General features: G+C 34.7%; 1 long non-coding RNA gene across 2 annotated transcripts; it reads right to left on the reverse strand.

The window, feature by feature from the left end:
• Window positions 1-5,799: 5,799 nt before the first annotated feature.
• Window positions 5,800-8,353, reverse strand: LOC122141905. 2 transcript variants are annotated; one of them, XR_006158180.1, is made up of 7 exons: window positions 8,051-8,353; window positions 7,733-7,924; window positions 7,463-7,597; window positions 6,869-6,957; window positions 6,603-6,737; window positions 6,392-6,432; window positions 5,800-6,246 (listed from the first exon to the last, which is right to left on the reverse strand). It is a non-coding gene; the product is annotated as an uncharacterized LOC122141905 (long non-coding RNA). The 2 variants fall into 2 exon arrangements; XR_006158181.1 differs by having other exon boundaries at window positions 6,392-6,464.
• Between the last annotated feature and the right edge of the window lie 1,182 nt (window positions 8,354-9,535).

Raw genomic sequence — 9,535 nt, forward strand, 5'->3', positions numbered from 1 at the left:
CTCCTCTTCTCCATCTCCTTCAGGTACGTGTCCCTGAGGCTTTTCCACTTTTTCCTGCACACGTCCTCTGAATAAACACATTATCTTGTTAGCGAAAAGTAGCTGTATATTGGGGGAAAATAGTTGTAAAAAATGGCGGGAAGGCCGCGGGTCGATAAACGTGTACGTGACTCAAAAGTGAAATGTGTATTTACAACTTACCAGGTTGCCCAATCTCCTCACCGACACTCTTCCAAGCGAGGTCCTTTTTATTCCTGTCTCTATAGAAATATAAACTTGTATCATATAGCTCCGGGTGACTGCTCACTGACAATACCAGTCGTTTATGGAAGGCCAAAAGGGTCAAAAACACGCGAATTTTAACGCGTAAACAACACGTTAAATACGTGTATTTCACGCGTAAACAACACGTATTTAACGCGTTAAATACGTGTAGTTTACGCGTGAAAAATCAGCGCGTTAAATACGCGTGAAGGACACGTGAAGTACGTGTTAAATACGCGTGAAGTACGCGTTAAAAATCAGTTTGAACGGGTCAGTGTCATTGGCTGCTGAGGACTTGGGTCAAACTACTTCTGTGAGCTTAGGGGGTGTACCATTCATAGACTAGGATACCACCATTTAACATTCTATAAAACACCATATAAATAATAAATATAAATACCATTTTTATTAAAAATTTTATAGCCAATAAAAATAAAAAATTTAAATCCACTCATGCCTTTTTGTAAGATATTATATTAGAAATAAAATTGCCTTGTTTTTCTCCATGTATGCTTTTTTTAGTAAATAAACTTATTAGTGGACATTATAGTTTTAACAGTGATCAAACTTAAGTTAGCATCAAAACTTTTGCATTTATGTGGGTAAATCAGTTACAGTGAAGGGAAGCAATCAATGCGGGTTTAAGACAAACCATTGTAATCAATATATGTCTTTGGAAAACAACGTGAGCTTTTCTTGTGCTTACATTTACAGCTATCACCAGCAGGCGGCGCTTATTATGCATTCAAACAAACATGCAGGTGATATTATCATTTTAAATGAATTTAAAGACGTAAAGTATTTCAATATGGTAATTGAGAATGTATATAAGTATTTAAGACTTTCAGGTCAGGTATAAGAACTTAATTTTGCTTTCCTGACAGCAGAAATATTCTACTATACTAAAGTCCTAGGTCACCCTGAAAATTGGTATTAAAGCAATTTATCCATGAAATTATATTACTAAGTAATATAATACTAAGTAGCTTTTTTTTTTATTTATTTTTTTTTTTTTTTTAGAACCACAAACATATAGATTATATCTGAAAGTTATCTGGATTGTTAATGAGATGCCTAATGTACACTTACCAAACCAATGCAAATTAGGCTTTGTTGATGCCGTGAAGCAGATCATGAACTTTCTCTGTCAACTTTGATCTTTAAAGCTAAAATGAACCAAACACGTGCAACAACTCTGTGTTATTGGCAGCAGACCGAGATACATTATGATTCAAAGTTGTAAGTATAAGTCATAGCATTTTTTGATTCATTAGGGGGGAAGTCACCAGCATACTCTGTTACACTGTATACAGTGACCCTGCTAAGGGCATAGTTCATAGGCTAAGTGCTGGTGTTGAGACATTCTTGATAGGCTACCATATAGAATAAATTAAGCTGTTTACTGTTTAACTTAATGTATATGACATAGTAAATTTGTTTTCTTCTGTTTATCTGTTCAGTTTTATATTTTATATTCATCATGTGTATATCTGTTTAGAATTTCATGTTATTATTGTTTGTTTATATTTACTCTGCATTTTCGGTTTCTATAGAAAACTACACACTAAATACACCCACAACTAAGGACTATATTCAATCTGTGTTAATAACTAATAACTGAGATGTTGTGGTGACAGATAAACAGGTTAATCCCAAATTTCCAACATCTTTTCACCAAGTCTCTTACCACACACCCTGTGGCGGGTTTCAACCTAACCAGCAGTTTTCTCAAATGAGACTGTGCTATTAAAGCTCATTTTTTCAGTTCCCCACTTACTTTACCTTCCTCAAACACTGACAGAACACAGACTCTGACTGAGCCAGACCAGCTGATATCAAATCTTGTGATCATACATTCATACAAATCATCTGCATGATGAAATGTATAGTACACTCTTAAAAATAAAGGTGCTTCAGAAGGTTCTTCAAGCGATGCCATAGAAGAACCATTTTTGGTTCCACAAAGAACCATTCAGTCAAAGGTTCTTTAAAGAACCATCTCTTTCTTACATTTTTGTAATCTGAAGAACCTTCCTTTCACCACAAAGAACCTTTTGTGAAACAGAGAGGTTCTTCAGATGTTAAAGCTACTTTATGTAACCATTTAGACAAAAAGGTTCTTCTATGGCATCGTGAAGCACCTTTATTTTTAAGAGTGTAGGTCAATGTGTTAACATATTCATTACTATTTTACATCAGAACTAATGCCATTGAAAGCTCAAATGTACAATAGACCTACAGTACAGTCCAATAGACTTTCTATTCACAAAACCAGCTTCATGTTGTTTTAGAGCTGTGAATGATTGCAATATGTGCAGTCTATTGTTCTTGTGACTCTATTGGGCAGGGGTGTCAAACTCAGTTCCTGGAGGGCCACCGTCCTGAAGATTTGATTAGCTGGATCAAGTGCGTTGGAGCTGGTTGGATTGAAACTCTGCAGGACAGTGGCCCTGCAGGAAATGTGCTGTGAACTTGTGCTATAGGGAATGCTTAAACTTATTGTTGACCAGATTAGTAGTTTTCTACGTGAAACCTGCTCATATAAAAAAGTGTAAAGTGTTAAATTAGCAATTTAAAAGGGGAGTCAATGCAGTGTCACTTGTCATCTTTCTTAGCTATTTTATTAAAGTCTTCTTTGATGGACAAGATAAATGTATGAAACTGTGAATGTATGTCTGTGAACCGAACACAAGTATGTACTGAAAATAAATAAATAAACTGCAACACTATACATTCCATTTGCTGTACAGTAAAGGCACCTATGGGAATGCAAGTATTTCATGGAAGTATCAGGGAAAGCCCACAAATTTGATCTAAATCTCTAAAATTATCAAAACTTTTATTTGAACTGTATAACCATTTTTGTAGTAAAAGCATATAAACCACAAATTGATGATGTCCTTGCAGATAGTAGCCACAGTAACTAATATATTAACATTGTTGAATTGAACTAACAGTGCACCTTCCATGCACTCCACAGCCTCAGATAATATTGCACTATGACTGTGTTAGTGCTGCAGTATACCTCATGCTCATTCCAGATATGTTGATCATTTTATCTGGTACTCCTAAATCCTGACATTCCATTTGCACTAATATATATAGTACACATATGACACATATGTAGTGGCCTACCACTACTACATATGTGTCAGTTAAAGATATAAACTACTTTTCTAATAGTAAGTAATAGTTAAGCCTGCATTTCAGGCCGGCCTGACTTTTTTACACCTCTAGGGCCGTGCTTCGGTCATATTTTCACATCATAGTTCAGACGCGGTCCGGGCCTCGGGCCTGTTTTAGGCTTTTCCTTATTTTTATATTTTAGACATCCATCAATTAGTGATGAAAAAAATTGCAGTGCTGGTGGAAACAACACAAGACTGTGCTACTGCGACTGTCAAGAGCGGCTCAAATGCACGCAATAGGCTCAAGCTTGCCGCAAAGCCCCAGCAATGAATGCGTCAGGGGGAAATATTAAGGAGATATTTTAATTATTTACCAATAAACTAGTGTTTTCTGAGTCGTGACTTTAAAAAACAAAAACTTATATTTAACGAACAATAAATGCTCTAAACGTTTTTTCTAAATTAACTTAATAAAAAAAACGAAATATAATCACTTTGCCATTACATACAAAACTGAACTATTTTAATAGCTAAAACAGTAGCCTATTATAAGCTGTTTTGGGGAGAAGGGAAAAAAAACACGGGATAATACTATACAATTTTTGATAAATACTATATTGTTTCATTGAGGAATTAATAATTCACGTAGTTTCATTTGTAAATGAAAACACAACAGCTCATTTATCATTTATCTGACAATTATAGCAATAAAGTTTTGACTATATGATTGTATTTATGCCCATGTGTGATGATAAATGAGCTGTTGTGTTTTCATTTACAAATGAAACTACATGAATGATTAATTCTTTAATGAAACACTATAGTAGCCTATAATTATAGTCTATTAATTAGCCAAAATAAAATTAAATATATGTTAAATTTAAACTGCATTCCAGCAAAAATTCCAGTCAGCATAATCAAAGCTTGATTTGCATGTCGAGCATTTAAAGTACGCTATTATTTACAAAAGTATTCAGAACGTTAAGTAAAGAGATCGAAATGAAAAGAAAAGATTAATATAAACGAATATAAATATATAACCAATAATAAGAGGATAATATAATAATAATAATAATAATAATAATAATAATAATAATAATAATATACAAATATGACAGGAAAATGACGATCATTAATGGACTTACAAGACTGTAGGATGGATAAAAATGTTTTCTTGTAGGCCTATTTTATATTATGCACTTTATGTAACATTTATTCATGATAAACTTAATTTGAATCAATGCTGACAATGGCATGTAATACAGTCCAGTAGCCAAGGCCTATGGTAAATATAATATTTTAATAATAAAATATTTTGTATAATAAATAATATAATAATTTCTTAATTCAAAATAAAGTACTAATTAATAAATCTCTGATAATCCTGGGTTGCTATGATCACGCAGATTTGTTTACTAATGTGCAAAAAAGGGGCAATCTTATCTTGAATCTTGATAAAAGTATTTTTTCATAAAACTGCAATCTAGATATTTTCTTTGGACTACACAAGAAAAGGAAAAAAAAAATATACATACAAAAGGAAAAAAAAGAAAAGAAAAAAGAAAGAAAAGTAAATAGGAGGATCTTAAATGGGGGAAGTGGTTAGAATACTTCTGCTGTCAGGAAAGCCAAATCAAGTTCTTATACCTGACCTGAAAGTCTTAAATAATGCATAATAAACGCTGCCTGCTGGTGATAGCTGTAAATGTAAGCACAAGAAAAGCTCACGTTGTTTTCCAAAGACATATATTGATTACAATGGCCTGTCCTAAACCCGCATTGATTGCTTCCCTTCACTGTAACTGATTTACCCACATAAATGTAAAAGTTTGATGCTAACTTAAGTTTGATCACTGTTAAAACTATAATGTCCACTAATAAGTTTATTTACAAAAAAAAAAAAAAAAAAAAAAAAAAAAAAAAAAAACCGTACGTGGGAAAAACAAGGCAATTTTATTTCTAATATAATATCAAATTTTTCATAAAACTGCAATTTAAATATATTATTTCTATAGGCTATACAAAAAAGACAAAAAAGGGCAAAATAATTAGGCTGGATAAGCTGATCTATAGCATGTTAAATGGTTCATGTTAAATTCTATGAATCGTACACCCCCTAAGCTCACAGAAGTAGTTTGACCCAAGTCCTCAGCAGCCAATGACACTGACCCGTTCAAACTGATTTTTAACGCGTACTTCACGCGTATTTAACACGTACTTCACGTGTACTTCACGTATTTAACACGTTAAATACACGTATTTAACGCGCTTACGCGTGAAATAAGCGGATTTAACGTGTTTTAACGCGTTAAATACGTGTTGTTTACGCGTGAAATACGCGTATTTAACGTGTTGTTTACGCGTTAAAATTCGCGTGTTTTTGACCCTCTGGGCCTTCCATAGTCGTTCCTCCATGTTGAATGAGTGACTCCGGGCGGGCCTGCCGCCACAGCAGCAAGCAGGCTCCTGATTGGTTAACGCGGCGCGAATTGACGCCAAAGTCAATTTTTCAACTCGGGCGTCAGACGCGAATTCGCGCCGCGAGACCTCCAGACGCGCGTAAACGCGTTTTTACGTTGACCTAACACTTCTCGCCAGACTCTCTATTCACGTTTGGTGTGGGCGAAAGTAGCCACCCCTGGGGGAGGAGGTAATATCAGAGAGTCACAGTCACCACAATCATCAGCACCGATGTTCTCAAGATCAGAATCACCTGCTTTCTAATTCACCGCAATTGCAAGCCAAGCCTTCAGAACCCAGTTACTTCACGCAGCACTTACCTCTCGTCTTCAGCTGGCTCACGTCTCAGTTCCCTCAATAAACACTTGTTTGACTTCTACCTCTGTCTCCTAGCCTGTGTACGTGACAAATACATTTTAAAAACATCTCGTTAAAATCTTAAAACATATCTCTAAAAACACATCTCTTTTACATCTTAAAAACTATAAACAAATAAATGTGACTGCAAATATCTTATAAACTTTAAATATTTCATTTACCTTACCAATGCAATCAGTGGTAAAAATGTGCAAATCCGGTACTAAATGGGGGTCACAGAAAGGGAAAATTCACCTATGACATTAAGAAACTGATAAGTCTCAGGACAGAGGTAGCTTGATGCTCTCCTCCTGAATGCCCAACTGATACTGCAAGAAAGTTAGTGTACTTTTAATGGGTTTTCTGTACTTTGTTGAAAAAGTAGGCACTCACTGTAAGGCCTACAGCCATGGATACATCATCAGGATCATTATAGAATACCTCCTCTCCATCAAGAAAAATGGCAATTCTGCTTTCACCAAATGGGTCTCCCATAATAACCATTGTTGGTGTAAGATTTGGAGTAGGCTGTTGGTTGAAAAAGGAGAGCATTTACATTTATTCCTTTGGCACATGCTTTTATCCACAGTAACCTAAATGAGCAAAACAAGCAATTTGTCAGAGAGCTTATTGATTATTCAGACAGACCATGGTCTTACCTCATTTATCACATAAAGTCCAGCAGGATCTTCATGTAACAGGTATGGCAAGACAAGGATTCCTGCAATTACCATTAGTCTATAGAAATCTGGAGAAAATGATTATTTAATAAAATATAAATAACTGAATGTTAATTATGAGTTTCTGATGTTTTTCTGCAACAGAGCATTATAGAAGAAATGCCATTTCTCTCATAGCAGTTGGTTAGAACTTATCATAAGACTTGCAGTACATATTAGTATTAACACAATGTATTTCAACAATATACATAAAAATTATGCAAATATATATTAATATATGTACTAGATATAGAATACAAGCCTTATTGTATTGCTGCACACAGAAATTGTTACTGTACTATTTGTTGAATGCACTAAATTTCATGTATTTTATTATTAGTTTAATGAATAAATAACCATAGAAACGTTTTTATTTGAATTAAGAATGAAAAAAAAAAAGTCATATTACATTTTGTGACATATTGACGGCATACAAATTAAGTTGAATAATTTGTTGTTAATAATTTGCTATTCCTGGTCAACAAAGATTATGCTGGGAGTGTGTCAAAAAAAGAAAAAGAAAAGAGTAGTCACCTTTATGTGCCTCTTCAGCATGTGATTAAAGTGAGGTGTTGTACATGGCCAGTAGAATCCTCAGTCAGTATTTTCTCTGCAGTGGTCCCAAATCCAGTCAGAATTCTTCTGTCCACATCGATATTATATTTTGTTCTCATTTCAGAAAAAAAAAAAAAAAGATTTGACAAAGATCTCATCAGAAATTAAATTACATTAGGTATTTAGATGCCACTTGAAATCATTTTCTAAGCATATTAATGTTTTATTTAAACAAAAATTGTCTCTTACGATTGCTGGTAAGCTCAAAGCAGGGAACTGAATCAGTATTTCTTGAGCTGTTCTCTCTTTTATGAAGACAACCCCCCCTCCCAGTTTTCTTCATCTTATCCTGTAGCGTGGAGATGTTAGGTTTCTTTTCTCACATTCTATCTTCAGTTTGATTATGTGCTGACTTATACTAAATTCATCCTCTGTAGTCAACTGAGCAAAGGAAAAGCAGTAGTTGTAATAATTATGCAAAAGTGATTGAAAAAAAACAGCATTCTCAGACAAAACCAAAATGCAGTGCTCTACAGAAAATTTTAAAAGCAAGTGTATTTAACTTACATCCACAATTGAAGCATCATTTTCATTTTCAGTCAGGCTTCTTTTTTGCCTTTTCTAATATGTTGTCCTGGCACATTAATTATATTCAGGTCTACAAGAAGCTTGCGCGCCTTTTTGAATTTGTGTCTCAGCATTCCATGCCAGGACCGATATTAAAGGGAGAATTTAACCACAAATTGATATTCTGGCATCATTTACTCCAGTGGTCTCAAACTCAATTCCTGGAGGGCCACAGCTCTGCAGAGATTAGCTCCAGCCGGCTCCAAATCACACCTGCTTGGAAGTTTCTAGTAATCCTGAAGACCTTGATTAGCTGGGTCAGGTGTGTTTGATTAGGGTTGGAGGTAAACTGTGCAGAGCTGTGGCCCTCCAGGAATTGAGTTTGAGACCAATGATTTACTCACTATTCTTTTGTTCCAACCCATGTTAAGGATTATTTGCCTCAGTTACCCTTCACTTATATTAAATCTTTTTTCCATTAGTGAATGGACTGAAGTTCAAATTCTAATTTTTGTATCGTTAAAAATTCTTACATATCCAATGCCTGTTTGGTCTTTAAGGTTTGGATACATCTCAACAAGTGCAGTACAAACTTTTTTATTTTGCTGCTGTGTAGGACATATTAGGCAAGATTATGCTGTTATTAAGTAATTGTAGTGTCATAGTGGACATATTCAGTAGCAGGTATGAGTAATATTAACATTGATGCTTATTCAAAATGGAAATTTATCTCAAATATCTTATTATATCTCTTTGAAGATATAATGTTCCAGCGAGTCTACATGAGCAATTAACAAAAAGAGGGGACATACAGTAATAATTACTTGAATATTACAGGTTTGTTGAATTTAATCAAGAATGTTCTCATTTTTGCAACCCTTCATTTAAACAAAATTGGCATATCTACCTTTTTTACAAATATTAATGACATATGCCTAAGTGTACATTTAATATATCTCAATTTAACCATCTTTCATGAATCCAGAAACTTTTCAGGACTTACCAAGTTATGGTGCACACATAGTCAAACAACACCTGCAAAACCTGCAACCTCCATTTAGAACAGGATGTTGGCTGGTGCAATTCAGCACTGCTGTTTTCCAGTTTTTGTTTCAACAGAGCTGGGAAATTGGACAATTTGAAAATAGTTGGCCACGTTTGTCCTGATTTTGTCTTAGGGTCTATATTAGATGATGGTCCATTTCCACCAGATAAAGTGAGCACTGAGCTACAGGACCAAAAAAAAAAACATTATCATGATGACAAGTTTGGACACTGCGTTTACAAGATAGAGGCCATTTAGTCATTATAGGCCATACCCACAATAGAGATATTGAAAGTGACAAAAAAGTGAAAGTGACGTGACACAGCCAAGTATGGTGACCCATACTCAGAATTTGTGCTCTGCATTCAACCCATCCAAAGTGCACACACACAGCAGTGAACACACACACCGTGAACACACACCCAGAGCAGTGGGCAGCC

The sequence above is a fragment of the Cyprinus carpio genome, chromosome A5 (assembly GCF_018340385.1).
Source record: "Cyprinus carpio isolate SPL01 chromosome A5, ASM1834038v1, whole genome shotgun sequence".
Taxonomy (NCBI): domain Eukaryota; kingdom Metazoa; phylum Chordata; class Actinopteri; order Cypriniformes; family Cyprinidae; genus Cyprinus; species Cyprinus carpio.